We start from the raw sequence: 13,406 nt of genomic DNA, 5'->3' as shown, positions 1-13,406 counted from the left end.
CCCAGGATGGAACTGAAAACCATTCGCGTGCAAAGCGAACGTGATAACCACTACACTACGGAAACCGTTGGCTACAAACCGTTGCTTGTGATTGATTTGTCTTCGTTACTGAACTCATTCTAATATATTTTTTGTCTATCTCAACAAAAATCATTGTGTTTCCACCCTGGATCGAACTGAGGACCTTTCGCGTGTAAAGCGAACGTGATGACCCCTACACTACGGAAACCGTTGACTACAAGCCGTTGCTTGTGATTGATTTTTCTTGGTTACTGTGGTCATTCTCCAAAAATTTTTGTTCATCTCAAAAAGTATCAAATTGCTACCGCCCAGGATCGAACTGAGGACCTTTCGCGTGTAAAGCGAACGTGATAACCACTACACTACGGAAACCGTTGACTACAAACCGTTGCTTGTGATTGATTTGTCTTGGTTACTGAATTCATTCTAATATATTTTTTGTCTGTCTCAAAAAATATCAAATTGTTTCGACCCAGGATCGAACTGAGGACCTTTCGCGTGTAAAGCGAACGTGATAACCAATACACTACGGAAACCGTTGACTACAAACCGTTGCTTGTGATTGATTTGTCTTGGTTACTGAACTCATTCTAATATATTTTTTGTCTGTCTCAAAAAAATTTCAAATTGTTTCCACCCAGGATCGAACTGAGGACCTTTCGCGTGTAAAGCGAACGTGATAGCCACTACACAACGGAAACCGTTGACTGCCAACCGTTGCTTGTGATTGATTATTCGTGGTTACCTAGCTCATTCTAAAATATTTTTGTCGATCTAAAAAAATATCACTGTGTTTCCGCCCAGGATCGAACTGAGGACCTTTCGCGTGCAAAGCGAACGTGATAACTGCTACGAAACGGAAACCGTTGACTGCCAACCGTTGCTTGTGATTGATTTTTCGTGGTTACCTAGCTCATTCTAAACTATTTTTGGCGATCTAAAAAAATGTCACTGTGTTTCCGCCCAGGATCGAACTGAGGACCTTTCGCGTGTAAAGCGAACGTGATAACCCCTACACTACGGAAACCGTTGACTACAAAGCGCTGCTTGTGATTGATTTTTCTTGGTTACTGTGGTCATTCTCTAACATTTCTTGTCTATCTCAAAAAATATCAAATTGCTTCCACCCAGGATGGAACTGAGGACCTTTCGCGTGTAAAGCGAACGTGATAACCACTACACTACGGAAACCGTTGACTACAACCGTTGCTTGTGATTGATTTGTCTTGGTTACTGAGCTCATTCTAATATATTTTTTGTCTGTCTAAAAAAAATCATTTTGTTTCCACCCAGGATCGAACTGAGGACCTTTCTCGTGTAAAGCAAACGTTATAACCCCTTCACTACGGAAACCGTTGACTACAAACCGTTGCTTGTGATTGATTTTTCTTGGTTACTGTGGTCATTCTCCAAATTTTTTTTGTCTATCTCAAAAAGTATCAAATTGCTTCCGCCCAGGATCGAACTGAGGACCTTTCGCGTGTAAAGCGAACGTGATAACCACTACACTACGGAAACCGTTGACTACAAACCGTTGCTTGTGATTGATTTTTCTTGGTTACTGTGGTCATTCTCCAAATTTTTTTTGTCTATCTCAAAAAGTATCAAATTGCTTCCGCCCAGGATCGAACTGAGGACCTTTCGCGTGTAAAGCGAACGTGATAACCACTACACTACGGAAACCGTTGACTACAAATCGTTGCTTGTGATTGATTTGTCTTGGTTACTGAACTCATTCTAAAATATGTTTTGTCTGTCTAAAAAAATGTCACTGTGTTTCCGCCCAGGATCGAACTGAGGACCTTTCGCGTGTAAAGCGAACGTGATAACCACTACACTACGGAAACCGTTGACTACAAACCGTTGCTTGTGATTGATTTTTCTTGGTTACTGTGGTCATTCTCTAAAAATTTTTGTCTATCTCAAAAAATATCAAATTTCCTCCGCCCAGGATGGAACTGAAAACCATTCGCGTGCAAAGCGAACGTGATAACCACTACACTACGGAAACCGTTGGCTACAAACCGTTGCTTGTGATTGATTTGTCTTCGTTACTGAACTCATTCTAATATATTTTTTGTCTATCTCAAAAAAAATCATTGTGTTTCCACCCAGGATCGAACTGAGGACCTTTCGCGTGTAAAGCGAACGTGATGACCCCTACACTACGGAAACCGTTGACTACAAGCCGTTGCTTGTGATTGATTTTTCTTGGTTACTGTGGTCATTCTCCAAAAATTTTTGTTTATCTCAAAAAGTATCAAATTGCTTCCGCCCAGGATCGAACTGAGGACCTTTCGCGTGTAAAGCGAACGTGATAACCACTACACTACGGAAACCGCTGACTACAAACCGTTGCTTGTGATTGATTTGTCTTGGTTACGGAACTCATTCTAATATATTTTTTGTCTGTCTCAAAAAATATCAAATTGTTTCCACCCAGGATCGAACTGAGGACCTTTCGCGTGTAAAGCGAACGTGATAACCACTACACTACGGAAACCGTTGACTACAAACCGTTGCTTGTGATTGATTTGTCTTGGTTACTGAACTCATTCTAATATATTTTTTGTCTGTCTCAAAAAATATCAAATTGTTTCCACCCAGGATCGAACTGAGGACCTTTCGCGTGTAAAGCGAACGTGATAGCCACTACACAACGGAAACCGTTGACTGCCAACCGTTGCTTGTGATTGATTTGTCTTGGTTACTGAACTCATTCTAAAATATGTTTTGTCTGTCTAAAAAAATGTCATTGTGTTTCCGCCCAGGATCGAACTGAGGACCTTTCGCGTGTAAAGCGAACGTGATAACCACTACACTACGGAAACCGTTGAGTACAAACCGTTGCTTGTGATTGATTTTTCTTGGTTACTGTGGTCATTCTCTAAAAATTTTTGTCTATCTCAAAAAATATCAAATTTCCTCCGCCCAGGATGGAACTGAGGACCTTTCGCGTGCAAAGCGAACGTGATAACCACTACACTACGGAAACCGTTGGCTACAAACCGTTGCTTGTGATTGATTTGTCTTCGTTACTGAACTCATTCTAATATATTTTTTGTCTATCTCAAAAAAAATCATTGTTTTTCCACCCAGGATCGAACTGAGGACCTTTCGCGTGTAAAGCGAACGTGAAGACCCCTACACTACGGAAACCGTTGACTACAAGCCGTTGCTTGTGATTGATTTTTCTTGGTTACTGTGGTCATTCTCCAAATTTTTTTTGTCTATCTCAAAAAGTATCAAATTGCTTCCGCCCAGGATCGAACTGAGGACCTTTCGCGTGTAAAGCGAACGTGATAACCACTACACTACGGAAACCGTTGACTACAAATCGTTGCTTGTGATTGATTTGTCTTGGTTACTGAACTCATTCTAAAATATGTTTTGTCTGTCTAAAAAAATGTCACTGTGTTTCCGCCCAGGATCGAACTGAGGACCTTTCGCGTGTAAAGCGAACGTGATAACCACTACACTACGGAAACCGTTGACTACAAACCGTTGCTTGTGATTGATTTTTCTTGGTTACTGTGGTCATTCTCTAAAAATTTTTGTCTATCTCAAAAAATATCAAATTTCCTCCGCCCAGGATGGAACTGAAAACCATTCGCGTGCAAAGCGAACGTGATAACCACTACACTACGGAAACCGTTGGCTACAAACCGTTGCTTGTGATTGATTTGTCTTCGTTACTGAACTCATTCTAATATATTTTTTGTCTATCTCAAAAAAAATCATTGTGTTTCCACCCAGGATCGAACTGAGGACCTTTCGCGTGTAAAGCGAACGTGATGACCCCTACACTACGGAAACCGTTGACTACAAGCCGTTGCTTGTGATTGATTTTTCTTGGTTACTGTGGTCATTCTCCAAAAATTTTTGTTTATCTCAAAAAGTATCAAATTGCTTCCGCCCAGGATCGAACTGAGGACCTTTCGCGTGTAAAGCGAACGTGATAACCACTACACTACGGAAACCGCTGACTACAAACCGTTGCTTGTGATTGATTTGTCTTGGTTACGGAACTCATTCTAATATATTTTTTGTCTGTCTCAAAAAATATCAAATTGTTTCCACCCAGGATCGAACTGAGGACCTTTCGCGTGTAAAGCGAACGTGATAACCACTACACTACGGAAACCGTTGACTACAAACCGTTGCTTGTGATTGATTTGTCTTGGTTACTGAACTCATTCTAATATATTTTTTGTCTGTCTCAAAAAATATCAAATTGTTTCCACCCAGGATCGAACTGAGGACCTTTCGCGTGTAAAGCGAACGTGATAGCCACTACACAACGGAAACCGTTGACTGCCAACCGTTGCTTGTGATTGATTTGTCTTGGTTACTGAACTCATTCTAAAATATGTTTTGTCTGTCTAAAAAAATGTCATTGTGTTTCCGCCCAGGATCGAACTGAGGACCTTTCGCGTGTAAAGCGAACGTGATAACCACTACACTACGGAAACCGTTGAGTACAAACCGTTGCTTGTGATTGATTTTTCTTGGTTACTGTGGTCATTCTCTAAAAATTTTTGTCTATCTCAAAAAATATCAAATTTCCTCCGCCCAGGATGGAACTGAGGACCTTTCGCGTGCAAAGCGAACGTGATAACCACTACACTACGGAAACCGTTGGCTACAAACCGTTGCTTGTGATTGATTTGTCTTCGTTACTGTACTCATTCTAATATATTTTTTGTCTATCTCAAAAAAAATCATTGTTTTTCCACCCAGGATCGAACTGAGGACCTTTCGCGTGTAAAGCGAACGTGAAGACCCCTACACTACGGAAACCGTTGACTACAAGCCGTTGCTTGTGATTGATTTTTCTTGGTTACTGTGGTCATTCTCCAAAAATTTTTGTTCATCTCAAAAAGTATCAAATTGCTACCGCCCAGGATCGAACTGAGGACCTTTCGCGTGTAAAGCGAACGTGATAACCACTACACTACGGAAACCGTTGACTACAAACCGTTGCTTGTGATTGATTTGTCTTGGTTACTGAACTCATTCTAATATATTTTTTGTCTGTCACAAAAAATATCAAATTGTTTCGACCCAGGATCGAACTGAGGACCTTTCGCGTGTAAAGCGAACGTGATAACCACTACACTACGGAAACCGTTGACTACAAACCGTTGCTTGTGATTGATTTGTCTTGGTTACTGAACTCATTCTAATATATTTTTTGTCTGTCTCAAAAAATTTTCAAATTGTTTCCACCCAGGATCGAACTGAGGACCTTTCGCGTGTAAAGCGAACGTGATAGCCACTACACAACGGAAACCGTTGACTGCCAACCGTTGCTTGTGATTGATTTGTCTTGGTTACTGAACTCATTCTAATATATTTTTTGTCTGTCTCAAAAAAATATCAAATTGCTTCCACCCAGGATGGAACTGAGGACCTTTCGCGTGTAAAGCGAACGTGATAACCACTACACTACGGAAACCGTTGACTGCCAACCGTTGCTTGTGATTGATTTTTCGTGGTTACCTAGCTCATTCTAAAATATTTTTGTCGATCTAAAAAAATATCACTGTGTTTCCGCCCAGGATCGAACTGAGGACCTTTCGCGTGCAAAGCGAACGTGATAACTGCTACGAAACGGAAACCGTTGACTGCCAACCGTTGCTTGTGATTGATTTTTCGTGGTTACCTAGCTCATTCTAAACTATTTTTGGCGATCTAAAAAAATGTCACTGTGTTTCCGCCCAGGATCGAACTGAGGACCTTTCGCGTGTAAAGCGAACGTGATAACCCCTACACTACGGAAACCGTTGACTACAAAGCGCTGCTTGTGATTGATTTTTCTTGGTTACTGTGGTCATTCTCTAACATTTCTTGTCTATCTCAAAAAATATCAAATTGCTTCCACCCAGGATGGAACTGAGGACCTTTCGCGTGTAAAGCGAACGTGATAACCACTACACTACGGAAACCGTTGACTACAACCGTTGCTTGTGATTGATTTGTCTTGGTTACTGAGCTCATTCTAATATATTTTTTGTCTGTCTAAAAAAAATCATTTTGTTTCCACCCAGGATCGAACTGAGGACCTTTCTCGTGTAAAGCAAACGTTATAACCCCTTCACTACGGAAACCGTTGACTACAAACCGTTGCTTGTGATTGATTTTTCTTGGTTACTGTGGTCATTCTCCAAATTTTTTTTGTCTATCTCAAAAAGTATCAAATTGCTTCCGCCCAGGATCGAACTGAGGACCTTTCGCGTGTAAAGCGAACGTGATAACCACTACACTACGGAAACCGTTGACTACAAACCGTTGCTTGTGATTGATTTTTCTTGGTTACTGTGGTCATTCTCCAAATTTTTTTTGTCTATCTCAAAAAGTATCAAATTGCTTCCGCCCAGGATCGAACTGAGGACCTTTCGCGTGTAAAGCGAACGTGATAACCACTACACTACGGAAACCGTTGACTACAAATCGTTGCTTGTGATTGATTTGTCTTGGTTACTGAACTCATTCTAAAATATGTTTTGTCTGTCTAAAAAAATGTCACTGTGTTTCCGCCCAGGATCGAACTGAGGACCTTTCGCGTGTAAAGCGAACGTGATAACCACTACACTACGGAAACCGTTGACTACAAACCGTTGCTTGTGATTGATTTTTCTTGGTTACTGTGGTCATTCTCTAAAAATTTTTGTCTATCTCAAAAAATATCAAATTTCCTCCGCCCAGGATGGAACTGAAAACCATTCGCGTGCAAAGCGAACGTGATAACCACTACACTACGGAAACCGTTGGCTACAAACCGTTGCTTGTGATTGATTTGTCTTCGTTACTGAACTCATTCTAATATATTTTTTGTCTATCTCAAAAAAAATCATTGTGTTTCCACCCAGGATCGAACTGAGGACCTTTCGCGTGTAAAGCGAACGTGATGACCCCTACACTACGGAAACCGTTGACTACAAGCCGTTGCTTGTGATTGATTTTTCTTGGTTACTGTGGTCATTCTCCAAAATTTTTTGTTTATCTCAAAAAGTATCAAATTGCTTCCGCCCAGGATCGAACTGAGGACCTTTCGCGTGTAAAGCGAACGTGATAACCACTACACTACGGAAACCGCTGACTACAAACCGTTGCTTGTGATTGATTTGTCTTGGTTACGGAACTCATTCTAATATATTTTTTGTCTGTCTCAAAAAATATCAAATTGTTTCCACCCAGGATCGAACTGAGGACCTTTCGCGTGTAAAGCGAACGTGATAACCACTACACTACGGAAACCGTTGACTACAAACCGTTGCTTGTGATTGATTTGTCTTGGTTACTGAACTCATTCTAATATATTTTTTGTCTGTCTCAAAAAATATCAAATTGTTTCCACCCAGGATCGAACTGAGGACCTTTCGCGTGTAAAGCGAACGTGATAACCACTACACAACGGAAACCGTTGACTGCCAACCGTTGCTTGTGATTGATTTGTCTTGGTTACTGAACTCATTCTAAAATATGTTTTGTCTGTCTAAAAAAATGTCATTGTGTTTCCGCCCAGGATCGAACTGAGGACCTTTCGCGTGTAAAGCGAACGTGATAACCACTACACTACGGAAACCGTTGAGTACAAACCGTTGCTTGTGATTGATTTTTCTTGGTTACTGTGGTCATTCTCTAAAAATTTTTGTCTATCTCAAAAAATATCAAATTTCCTCCGCCCAGGATGGAACTGAAAACCATTCGCGTGCAAAGCGAACGTGATAACCACTACACTACGGAAACCGTTGGCTACAAACCGTTGCTTGTGATTGATTTGTCTTGGTTACTGAACTCATTCTAATATATTTTTTGTCTGTCACAAAAAATATCAAATTGTTTCGACCCAGGATCGAACTGAGGACCTTTCGCGTGCAAAGCGAACGTGATAACCACTACACTACGGAAACCGTTGACTACAAACCGTTGCTTGTGATTGATTTGTCTTGGTTACTGAACTCATTCTAATATATTTTTTGTCTGTCTCAAAAAATTTTCAAATTGTTTCCACCCAGGATCGAACTGAGGACCTTTCGCGTGTAAAGCGAACGTGATAGCCACTACACAACGGAAACCGTTGACTGCCAACCGTTGCTTGTGATTGATTTTTCGTGGTTACCTAGCTCATTCTAAAATATTTTTGTCGATCTAAAAAAATATCATTGTGTTTCCGCCCAGGATCGAACTGAGGACCTTTCGCGTGCAAAGCGAACGTGATAACTGCTACGAAACGGAAACCGTTGACTGCCAACCGTTGCTTGTGATTGATTTTTCGTGGTTACCTAGCTCATTCTAAACTATTTTTGGCGATCTAAAAAAATGTCACTGTGTTTCCGCCCAGGATCGAACTGAGGACCTTTCGCGTGTAAAGCGAACGTGATAACCCCTACACTACGGAAACCATTGACTACAAAGCGCTGCTTGTGATTGATTTTTCTTGGTTACTGTGGTCATTCTCTAACATTTCTTGTCTATCTCAAAAAATATCAAATTGCTTCCACCCAGGATGGAACTGAGGACCTTTCGCGTGTAAAGCGAACGTGATAACCACTACACAACGGAAACCGTTGACTACAACCGTTGCTTGTGATTGATTTGTCTTGGTTACTGAGCTCATTCTAATATATTTTTTGTCTGTCTAAAAAAAAATCGTTTTGTTTCCACCCAGGATCGAACTGAGGACCTTTCTCGTGTAAAGCAAACGTTATAACCCCTACACTACCGAAACCGTTGACTACAAACCGTTGCTTGTGATTGATTTTTCTTGGTTACTGTGGTCATTCTCCAAATTTTTTTTGTCTATCTCAAAAAGTATCAAATTGCTTCCGCCCAGGATCGAACTGAGGACCTTTCGCGTGTAAAGCGAACGTGATAACCACTACACTACGGAAACCGTTGACTACAAACCGTTGCTTGTGATTGATTTTTCTTGGTTACTGTGGTCATTCTCCAAATTTTTTTTGTCCATCTCAAAAAGTATCAAATTGCTTCCGCCCAGGATCGAACTGAGGACCTTTCGCGTGTAAAGCGAACGTGATAACCACTACACTACGGAAACCGTTGACTACAAACCGTTGCTTGTGATTGATTTGTCTTGGTTACTGAACTCATTCTAAAATATGTTTTGTCTGTCTAAAAAAATGTCACTGTGTTTCCGCCCAGGATCGAACTGAGGACCTTTCGCGTGTAAAGCGAACGTGATAACCACTACACTACGGAAACCGTTGACTACAAACCGTTGCTTGTGATTGATTTTTCTTGGTTACTGTGGTCATTCTCTAAAAATTTTTGTCTATCTCAAAAAATATCAAATTTCCTCCGCCCAGGATGGAACTGAAAACCATTCGCGTGCAAAGCGAACGTGATAACCACTACACTACGGAAACCGTTGGCTACAAACCGTTGCTTGTGATTGATTTGTCTTCGTTACTGAACTCATTCTAATATATTTTTTGTCTATCTCAAAAAAAATCATTGTGTTTCCACCCAGGATCGAACTGAGGACCTTTCGCGTGTAAAGCGAACGTGATGACCCCTACACTACGGAAACCGTTGACTACAAGCCGTTGCTTGTGATTGATTTTTCTTGGTTACTGTGGTCATTCTCCAAAAATTTTTGTTTATCTCAAAAAGTATCAAATTGCTTCCGCCCAGGATCGAACTGAGGACCTTTCGCGTGTAAAGCGAACGTGATAACCACTACACTACGGAAACCGTTGACTACAAACCCTTGCTTGTGATTGATTTGTCTTGGTTACTCAACTCATTCTTATATATTTTTTGTCTGTCTCAAAAAATATCAAATTGTTTCCACCCAGGATCGAACTGAGGACCTTTCGCGTGTAAAGCGAACGTGATAACCACTACACTACGGAAACCGTTGACTACAAACCGTTGCTTGTGATTGATTTGTCTTGGTTACTGAACTCATTCTAATATATTTTTTGTCTGTCTCAAAAAATATCAAATTGTTTCCACCCAGGATCGAACTGAGGACCTTTCGCGTGTAAAGCGAACGTGATAGCCACTACACAACTGAAACCGTTGACTGCCAACCGTTGCTTGTGATTGATTTTTCTTGGTTACCTAGCTCATTCTAAAATATTTTTGTCGATCTAAAAAAATGTCACTGTGTTTCCGCCCAGGATCGAACTGAGGACCTTTCGCGTGCAAAGCGAACGTGATAACTGCTACGAAACGGAAACCGTTGACTGCCAACCATTGCTTGTGATTGATTTTTCGTGGTTACCTAGCTCATTCTAAAATATTTTTGTCGATCTAAAAAAATGTCACTGTGTTTCCGTCCAGGATCGAACTGAGGACCTTTCGCGTGTAAAGCGAACGTGATAACCCCTACACTACGGAAACCGTTGACTACAAACCGTTGCTTGTGATTGATTTTTCTTGGTTACTGTGGTCATTCTCCAAATTTTTTTTGTCTATCTCAAAAAGTATCAAATTGCTTCCGCCCAGGATCGAACTGAGGACCTTTCGCGTGTAAAGCGAACGTGATAACCACTACACTACGGAAACCGTTGACTACAAACCGTTGCTTGTGATTGATTTTTCGTGGTTACCTAGCTCATTCTAAAATATTTTGGTCTATCTAAAAAAATATCATTGTGTTTCCGCCCAGGATCGAACTGAGGACCTTTCGCGTGCAAAGCGAACGTGATAACTGCTACGAAACGGAAACCGTTGACTGCCAACCGTTGCTTGTGATTGATTTTTCGTGGTTACCTAGCTCATTCTAAACTATTTTTGGCGATCTAAAAAAATGTCACTGTGTTTCCGCCCAGGATCGAACTGAGGACCTTTCTCGTGTAAAGCGAACGTGATAACCCCTACACTACCGAAACCGTTGACTACAAACCGTTGCTTGTGATTGATTTTTCTTGGTTACTGTGGTCATTCTCCAAATTTTTTTTGTCTATCTCAAAAAGTATCAAATTGCTTCCGCCCAGGATCGAACTGAGGACCTTTCGCGTGTAAAGCGAACGTGATAACCACTACACTACGGAAACCGTTGACTACAAACCGTTGCTTGTGATTGATTTTTCTTGGTTACTGTGGTCATTCTCCAAATTTTTTTTGTCCATCTCAAAAAGTATCAAATTGCTTCCGCCCAGGATCGAACTGAGGACCTTTCGCGTGTAAAGCGAACGTGATAACCACTACACTACGGAAACCGTTGACTACAAACCGTTGCTTGTGATTGATTTGTCTTGGTTCCTGAACTCATTCTAAAATATGTTTTGTCTGTCTAAAAAAATGTCACTGTGTTTCCGCCCAGGATCGAACTGAGGACCTTTCGCGTGTAAAGCGAACGTGATAACCACTACACTACGGAAACCGTTGACTACAAACCGTTGCTTGTGATTGATTTTTCATGGTTACTGTGGTCATTCTCTAAAAATTTTTGTCTATCTCAAAAAATATCAAATTTCCTCCGCCCAGGATGGAACTGAAAACCATTCGCGTGCAAAGCGAACGTGATAACCACTACACTACGGAAACCGTTGGCTACAAACCGTTGCTTGTGATTGATTTGTCTTCGTTACTGAACTCATTCTAATATACTTTTTGTCTATCTCAAAAAAAATCATTGTGTTTCCACCCAGGATCGAACTGAGGACCTTTCGCGTGTAAAGCGAACGTGATGACCCCTACACTACGGAAACCGTTGACTACAAGCCGTTGCTTGTGATTGATTTTTCTTGGTTACTGTGGTCATTCTCCAAAAATTTTTGTTTATCTCAAAAAGTATCAAATTGCTTCCGCCCAGGATCGAACTGAGGACCTTTCGCGTGTAAAGCGAACGTGATAACCACTACACTACGGAAACCGTTGACTACAAACCCTTGCTTGTGATTGATTTGTCTTGGTTACTGAACTCATTCTAATATATTTTTTGTCTGTCTCAAAAAATATCAAATTGTTTCCACCCAGGATCGAACTGAGGACCTTTCGCGTGTAAAGCGAACGTGATAACCACTACACTACGGAAACCGTTGACTACAAACCGTTGCTTGTGATTGATTTGTCTTGGTTACTGAACTCATTCTAATATATTTTTTGTCTGTCTCAAAAAATATCAAATTGTTTCCACCCAGGATCGAACTGAGGACCTTTCGCGTGTAAAGCGAACGTGATAGCCACTACACAACGGAAACCGTTGACTGCCAACCGTTGCTTGTGATTGATTTTTCGTGGTTACCTAGCTCATTCTAAAATATTTTTGTCGATCTAAAAAAATGTCACTGTGTTTCCGCCCAGGATCGAACTGAGGACCTTTCGCGTGCAAAGCGAAGGTGATAACTGCTACGAAACGGAAACCGTTGACTGCCAACCGTTGCTTGTGATTGATTTTTCGTGGTTACCTAGCTCATTCTAAAATATTTTTGTCGATCTAAAAAAATGTCACTGTGTTTCCGTCCAGGATCGAACTGAGGACCTTTCGCGTGTAAAGCGAACGTGATAACCCCTACACTACGGAAACCGTTGACTACAAACCGTTGCTTGTGATTGATTTTTCTTGGTTACTGTGGTCATTCTCCAAATTTTTTTTGTCTATCTCAAAAAGTATCAAATTGCTTCCGCCCAGGATCGAACTGAGGACCTTTCGCGTGTAAAGCGAACGTGATAACCACTACACTACGGAAACCGTTGACTACAAACCGTTGCTTGTGATTGATTTGTCTTGGTTACTGAACTCATTCTAAAATATGTTTTGTCTGTCTAAAAAAATGTCACTGTGTTTCCGCCCAGGATCGAACTGAGGACCTTTCGCGTGTAAAGCGAACGTGATAACCACTACACTACGGAAACCGTTGACTACAAACCGTTGCTTGTCATTGATTTGTCTTGGTTACTGAGCTCATTCTAACATATTTTTTGTCTATCTCAAAAAAAATCATTGTGTTTCCACCCAGGATCGAACTGAGGACCTTTCGCGTGTAAAGCGAACGTGATGACCCCTACACTACGGAAACCGTTGACTACAAGCCGTTGCTTGTGATTGATTTTTCTTGGTTACTGTGGTCATTCTCCAAAAATTTTTCTCTATCTCAAAAAGTATCAAATTGCTTCCGCCCAGGATCGAACTGAGGACCTTTCGCGTGTAAAGCGAACGTGATAACAACTACACTACGGAAACCGTTGCTTGTGATTGATTTGTCTTGGTTACTGAACTCATTCTAATATATTTTTTGTCTGTCTAAAAAAATATCAAATTGTTTCCACCCAGGATCGAACTGAGGACCTTTCGCGTGTAAAGCGAACGTGATAGCCACTACACAACGGAAACCGTTGACTGCCAACCGTTGCTTGTGATTGATTTTTCGTGGTTACCTAGCTCATTCTAAAATATTTTTGTCGAC

General features: G+C 41.0%; 57 non-coding genes across 57 annotated transcripts; all 57 read right to left on the bottom strand.

Moving 5' to 3' along the window:
• Nucleotides 1-320: 320 nt before the first annotated feature.
• On the bottom strand, nucleotides 321-393 carry Trnav-uac (transfer RNA valine (anticodon UAC)). The gene has a single exon. It is a non-coding gene; the product is annotated as a tRNA-Val (tRNA).
• A 256-nt stretch (nucleotides 394-649) lies between these two features.
• On the bottom strand, nucleotides 650-722 carry Trnav-uac (transfer RNA valine (anticodon UAC)). The gene has a single exon. It is a non-coding gene; the product is annotated as a tRNA-Val (tRNA).
• A 253-nt stretch (nucleotides 723-975) lies between these two features.
• On the bottom strand, nucleotides 976-1,048 carry Trnav-uac (transfer RNA valine (anticodon UAC)). Its single transcript has one exon. It is a non-coding gene; the product is annotated as a tRNA-Val (tRNA).
• A 91-nt stretch (nucleotides 1,049-1,139) lies between these two features.
• Trnav-uac (transfer RNA valine (anticodon UAC)) lies at nucleotides 1,140-1,212 on the bottom strand. The gene has a single exon. It is a non-coding gene; the product is annotated as a tRNA-Val (tRNA).
• Nucleotides 1,213-1,466: 254 nt separating this feature from the next.
• Trnav-uac (transfer RNA valine (anticodon UAC)) lies at nucleotides 1,467-1,539 on the bottom strand. Its single transcript has one exon. It is a non-coding gene; the product is annotated as a tRNA-Val (tRNA).
• Nucleotides 1,540-1,631: 92 nt separating this feature from the next.
• Nucleotides 1,632-1,704, bottom strand: Trnav-uac (transfer RNA valine (anticodon UAC)). The gene has a single exon. It is a non-coding gene; the product is annotated as a tRNA-Val (tRNA).
• Nucleotides 1,705-1,795: 91 nt separating this feature from the next.
• On the bottom strand, nucleotides 1,796-1,868 carry Trnav-uac (transfer RNA valine (anticodon UAC)). Its single transcript has one exon. It is a non-coding gene; the product is annotated as a tRNA-Val (tRNA).
• A 255-nt stretch (nucleotides 1,869-2,123) lies between these two features.
• Nucleotides 2,124-2,196, bottom strand: Trnav-uac (transfer RNA valine (anticodon UAC)). The gene has a single exon. It is a non-coding gene; the product is annotated as a tRNA-Val (tRNA).
• Nucleotides 2,197-2,287: 91 nt separating this feature from the next.
• On the bottom strand, nucleotides 2,288-2,360 carry Trnav-uac (transfer RNA valine (anticodon UAC)). The gene has a single exon. It is a non-coding gene; the product is annotated as a tRNA-Val (tRNA).
• A 91-nt stretch (nucleotides 2,361-2,451) lies between these two features.
• On the bottom strand, nucleotides 2,452-2,524 carry Trnav-uac (transfer RNA valine (anticodon UAC)). Its single transcript has one exon. It is a non-coding gene; the product is annotated as a tRNA-Val (tRNA).
• A 91-nt stretch (nucleotides 2,525-2,615) lies between these two features.
• Trnav-uac (transfer RNA valine (anticodon UAC)) lies at nucleotides 2,616-2,688 on the bottom strand. Its single transcript has one exon. It is a non-coding gene; the product is annotated as a tRNA-Val (tRNA).
• Nucleotides 2,689-2,779: 91 nt separating this feature from the next.
• On the bottom strand, nucleotides 2,780-2,852 carry Trnav-uac (transfer RNA valine (anticodon UAC)). Its single transcript has one exon. It is a non-coding gene; the product is annotated as a tRNA-Val (tRNA).
• A 420-nt stretch (nucleotides 2,853-3,272) lies between these two features.
• On the bottom strand, nucleotides 3,273-3,345 carry Trnav-uac (transfer RNA valine (anticodon UAC)). The gene has a single exon. It is a non-coding gene; the product is annotated as a tRNA-Val (tRNA).
• Nucleotides 3,346-3,436: 91 nt separating this feature from the next.
• Nucleotides 3,437-3,509, bottom strand: Trnav-uac (transfer RNA valine (anticodon UAC)). The gene has a single exon. It is a non-coding gene; the product is annotated as a tRNA-Val (tRNA).
• Nucleotides 3,510-3,764: 255 nt separating this feature from the next.
• Trnav-uac (transfer RNA valine (anticodon UAC)) lies at nucleotides 3,765-3,837 on the bottom strand. Its single transcript has one exon. It is a non-coding gene; the product is annotated as a tRNA-Val (tRNA).
• Nucleotides 3,838-3,928: 91 nt separating this feature from the next.
• On the bottom strand, nucleotides 3,929-4,001 carry Trnav-uac (transfer RNA valine (anticodon UAC)). Its single transcript has one exon. It is a non-coding gene; the product is annotated as a tRNA-Val (tRNA).
• A 91-nt stretch (nucleotides 4,002-4,092) lies between these two features.
• On the bottom strand, nucleotides 4,093-4,165 carry Trnav-uac (transfer RNA valine (anticodon UAC)). The gene has a single exon. It is a non-coding gene; the product is annotated as a tRNA-Val (tRNA).
• A 91-nt stretch (nucleotides 4,166-4,256) lies between these two features.
• Trnav-uac (transfer RNA valine (anticodon UAC)) lies at nucleotides 4,257-4,329 on the bottom strand. Its single transcript has one exon. It is a non-coding gene; the product is annotated as a tRNA-Val (tRNA).
• Nucleotides 4,330-4,420: 91 nt separating this feature from the next.
• On the bottom strand, nucleotides 4,421-4,493 carry Trnav-uac (transfer RNA valine (anticodon UAC)). The gene has a single exon. It is a non-coding gene; the product is annotated as a tRNA-Val (tRNA).
• Nucleotides 4,494-4,912: 419 nt separating this feature from the next.
• Nucleotides 4,913-4,985, bottom strand: Trnav-uac (transfer RNA valine (anticodon UAC)). The gene has a single exon. It is a non-coding gene; the product is annotated as a tRNA-Val (tRNA).
• A 91-nt stretch (nucleotides 4,986-5,076) lies between these two features.
• Nucleotides 5,077-5,149, bottom strand: Trnav-uac (transfer RNA valine (anticodon UAC)). Its single transcript has one exon. It is a non-coding gene; the product is annotated as a tRNA-Val (tRNA).
• A 92-nt stretch (nucleotides 5,150-5,241) lies between these two features.
• On the bottom strand, nucleotides 5,242-5,314 carry Trnav-uac (transfer RNA valine (anticodon UAC)). Its single transcript has one exon. It is a non-coding gene; the product is annotated as a tRNA-Val (tRNA).
• A 92-nt stretch (nucleotides 5,315-5,406) lies between these two features.
• Nucleotides 5,407-5,479, bottom strand: Trnav-uac (transfer RNA valine (anticodon UAC)). The gene has a single exon. It is a non-coding gene; the product is annotated as a tRNA-Val (tRNA).
• A 253-nt stretch (nucleotides 5,480-5,732) lies between these two features.
• On the bottom strand, nucleotides 5,733-5,805 carry Trnav-uac (transfer RNA valine (anticodon UAC)). The gene has a single exon. It is a non-coding gene; the product is annotated as a tRNA-Val (tRNA).
• A 91-nt stretch (nucleotides 5,806-5,896) lies between these two features.
• Nucleotides 5,897-5,969, bottom strand: Trnav-uac (transfer RNA valine (anticodon UAC)). Its single transcript has one exon. It is a non-coding gene; the product is annotated as a tRNA-Val (tRNA).
• Nucleotides 5,970-6,223: 254 nt separating this feature from the next.
• Nucleotides 6,224-6,296, bottom strand: Trnav-uac (transfer RNA valine (anticodon UAC)). The gene has a single exon. It is a non-coding gene; the product is annotated as a tRNA-Val (tRNA).
• A 92-nt stretch (nucleotides 6,297-6,388) lies between these two features.
• Trnav-uac (transfer RNA valine (anticodon UAC)) lies at nucleotides 6,389-6,461 on the bottom strand. The gene has a single exon. It is a non-coding gene; the product is annotated as a tRNA-Val (tRNA).
• A 91-nt stretch (nucleotides 6,462-6,552) lies between these two features.
• Trnav-uac (transfer RNA valine (anticodon UAC)) lies at nucleotides 6,553-6,625 on the bottom strand. Its single transcript has one exon. It is a non-coding gene; the product is annotated as a tRNA-Val (tRNA).
• A 255-nt stretch (nucleotides 6,626-6,880) lies between these two features.
• On the bottom strand, nucleotides 6,881-6,953 carry Trnav-uac (transfer RNA valine (anticodon UAC)). Its single transcript has one exon. It is a non-coding gene; the product is annotated as a tRNA-Val (tRNA).
• Nucleotides 6,954-7,044: 91 nt separating this feature from the next.
• Trnav-uac (transfer RNA valine (anticodon UAC)) lies at nucleotides 7,045-7,117 on the bottom strand. The gene has a single exon. It is a non-coding gene; the product is annotated as a tRNA-Val (tRNA).
• A 91-nt stretch (nucleotides 7,118-7,208) lies between these two features.
• Nucleotides 7,209-7,281, bottom strand: Trnav-uac (transfer RNA valine (anticodon UAC)). Its single transcript has one exon. It is a non-coding gene; the product is annotated as a tRNA-Val (tRNA).
• Nucleotides 7,282-7,372: 91 nt separating this feature from the next.
• Trnav-uac (transfer RNA valine (anticodon UAC)) lies at nucleotides 7,373-7,445 on the bottom strand. The gene has a single exon. It is a non-coding gene; the product is annotated as a tRNA-Val (tRNA).
• A 91-nt stretch (nucleotides 7,446-7,536) lies between these two features.
• On the bottom strand, nucleotides 7,537-7,609 carry Trnav-uac (transfer RNA valine (anticodon UAC)). Its single transcript has one exon. It is a non-coding gene; the product is annotated as a tRNA-Val (tRNA).
• A 255-nt stretch (nucleotides 7,610-7,864) lies between these two features.
• Nucleotides 7,865-7,937, bottom strand: Trnaa-ugc (transfer RNA alanine (anticodon UGC)). Its single transcript has one exon. It is a non-coding gene; the product is annotated as a tRNA-Ala (tRNA).
• Nucleotides 7,938-8,029: 92 nt separating this feature from the next.
• Nucleotides 8,030-8,102, bottom strand: Trnav-uac (transfer RNA valine (anticodon UAC)). Its single transcript has one exon. It is a non-coding gene; the product is annotated as a tRNA-Val (tRNA).
• A 253-nt stretch (nucleotides 8,103-8,355) lies between these two features.
• Nucleotides 8,356-8,428, bottom strand: Trnav-uac (transfer RNA valine (anticodon UAC)). Its single transcript has one exon. It is a non-coding gene; the product is annotated as a tRNA-Val (tRNA).
• Nucleotides 8,429-8,847: 419 nt separating this feature from the next.
• On the bottom strand, nucleotides 8,848-8,920 carry Trnav-uac (transfer RNA valine (anticodon UAC)). The gene has a single exon. It is a non-coding gene; the product is annotated as a tRNA-Val (tRNA).
• Nucleotides 8,921-9,012: 92 nt separating this feature from the next.
• Trnav-uac (transfer RNA valine (anticodon UAC)) lies at nucleotides 9,013-9,085 on the bottom strand. Its single transcript has one exon. It is a non-coding gene; the product is annotated as a tRNA-Val (tRNA).
• A 91-nt stretch (nucleotides 9,086-9,176) lies between these two features.
• On the bottom strand, nucleotides 9,177-9,249 carry Trnav-uac (transfer RNA valine (anticodon UAC)). The gene has a single exon. It is a non-coding gene; the product is annotated as a tRNA-Val (tRNA).
• Nucleotides 9,250-9,504: 255 nt separating this feature from the next.
• On the bottom strand, nucleotides 9,505-9,577 carry Trnav-uac (transfer RNA valine (anticodon UAC)). Its single transcript has one exon. It is a non-coding gene; the product is annotated as a tRNA-Val (tRNA).
• A 91-nt stretch (nucleotides 9,578-9,668) lies between these two features.
• Nucleotides 9,669-9,741, bottom strand: Trnav-uac (transfer RNA valine (anticodon UAC)). The gene has a single exon. It is a non-coding gene; the product is annotated as a tRNA-Val (tRNA).
• A 91-nt stretch (nucleotides 9,742-9,832) lies between these two features.
• Nucleotides 9,833-9,905, bottom strand: Trnav-uac (transfer RNA valine (anticodon UAC)). Its single transcript has one exon. It is a non-coding gene; the product is annotated as a tRNA-Val (tRNA).
• A 417-nt stretch (nucleotides 9,906-10,322) lies between these two features.
• Nucleotides 10,323-10,395, bottom strand: Trnav-uac (transfer RNA valine (anticodon UAC)). The gene has a single exon. It is a non-coding gene; the product is annotated as a tRNA-Val (tRNA).
• Nucleotides 10,396-10,487: 92 nt separating this feature from the next.
• Nucleotides 10,488-10,560, bottom strand: Trnav-uac (transfer RNA valine (anticodon UAC)). The gene has a single exon. It is a non-coding gene; the product is annotated as a tRNA-Val (tRNA).
• Nucleotides 10,561-10,978: 418 nt separating this feature from the next.
• Trnav-uac (transfer RNA valine (anticodon UAC)) lies at nucleotides 10,979-11,051 on the bottom strand. The gene has a single exon. It is a non-coding gene; the product is annotated as a tRNA-Val (tRNA).
• Nucleotides 11,052-11,143: 92 nt separating this feature from the next.
• Nucleotides 11,144-11,216, bottom strand: Trnav-uac (transfer RNA valine (anticodon UAC)). Its single transcript has one exon. It is a non-coding gene; the product is annotated as a tRNA-Val (tRNA).
• A 91-nt stretch (nucleotides 11,217-11,307) lies between these two features.
• On the bottom strand, nucleotides 11,308-11,380 carry Trnav-uac (transfer RNA valine (anticodon UAC)). Its single transcript has one exon. It is a non-coding gene; the product is annotated as a tRNA-Val (tRNA).
• Nucleotides 11,381-11,635: 255 nt separating this feature from the next.
• Trnav-uac (transfer RNA valine (anticodon UAC)) lies at nucleotides 11,636-11,708 on the bottom strand. Its single transcript has one exon. It is a non-coding gene; the product is annotated as a tRNA-Val (tRNA).
• A 91-nt stretch (nucleotides 11,709-11,799) lies between these two features.
• Trnav-uac (transfer RNA valine (anticodon UAC)) lies at nucleotides 11,800-11,872 on the bottom strand. The gene has a single exon. It is a non-coding gene; the product is annotated as a tRNA-Val (tRNA).
• Nucleotides 11,873-11,963: 91 nt separating this feature from the next.
• Nucleotides 11,964-12,036, bottom strand: Trnav-uac (transfer RNA valine (anticodon UAC)). Its single transcript has one exon. It is a non-coding gene; the product is annotated as a tRNA-Val (tRNA).
• A 91-nt stretch (nucleotides 12,037-12,127) lies between these two features.
• Nucleotides 12,128-12,200, bottom strand: Trnav-uac (transfer RNA valine (anticodon UAC)). The gene has a single exon. It is a non-coding gene; the product is annotated as a tRNA-Val (tRNA).
• Nucleotides 12,201-12,453: 253 nt separating this feature from the next.
• On the bottom strand, nucleotides 12,454-12,526 carry Trnav-uac (transfer RNA valine (anticodon UAC)). Its single transcript has one exon. It is a non-coding gene; the product is annotated as a tRNA-Val (tRNA).
• Nucleotides 12,527-12,618: 92 nt separating this feature from the next.
• Trnav-uac (transfer RNA valine (anticodon UAC)) lies at nucleotides 12,619-12,691 on the bottom strand. The gene has a single exon. It is a non-coding gene; the product is annotated as a tRNA-Val (tRNA).
• A 91-nt stretch (nucleotides 12,692-12,782) lies between these two features.
• Trnav-uac (transfer RNA valine (anticodon UAC)) lies at nucleotides 12,783-12,855 on the bottom strand. The gene has a single exon. It is a non-coding gene; the product is annotated as a tRNA-Val (tRNA).
• A 91-nt stretch (nucleotides 12,856-12,946) lies between these two features.
• On the bottom strand, nucleotides 12,947-13,019 carry Trnav-uac (transfer RNA valine (anticodon UAC)). The gene has a single exon. It is a non-coding gene; the product is annotated as a tRNA-Val (tRNA).
• A 91-nt stretch (nucleotides 13,020-13,110) lies between these two features.
• On the bottom strand, nucleotides 13,111-13,183 carry Trnav-uac (transfer RNA valine (anticodon UAC)). Its single transcript has one exon. It is a non-coding gene; the product is annotated as a tRNA-Val (tRNA).
• A 77-nt stretch (nucleotides 13,184-13,260) lies between these two features.
• On the bottom strand, nucleotides 13,261-13,333 carry Trnav-uac (transfer RNA valine (anticodon UAC)). Its single transcript has one exon. It is a non-coding gene; the product is annotated as a tRNA-Val (tRNA).
• Between the last annotated feature and the right edge of the window lie 73 nt (nucleotides 13,334-13,406).

The sequence above is a fragment of the Phallusia mammillata genome, chromosome 6, assembly GCF_965637545.1.
Source record: "Phallusia mammillata chromosome 6, kaPhaMamm4.hap1.1, whole genome shotgun sequence".
NCBI lineage: Eukaryota > Metazoa > Chordata > Ascidiacea > Phlebobranchia > Ascidiidae > Phallusia > Phallusia mammillata.
This window is presented reverse-complemented; position numbering and strand designations above follow the sequence as displayed.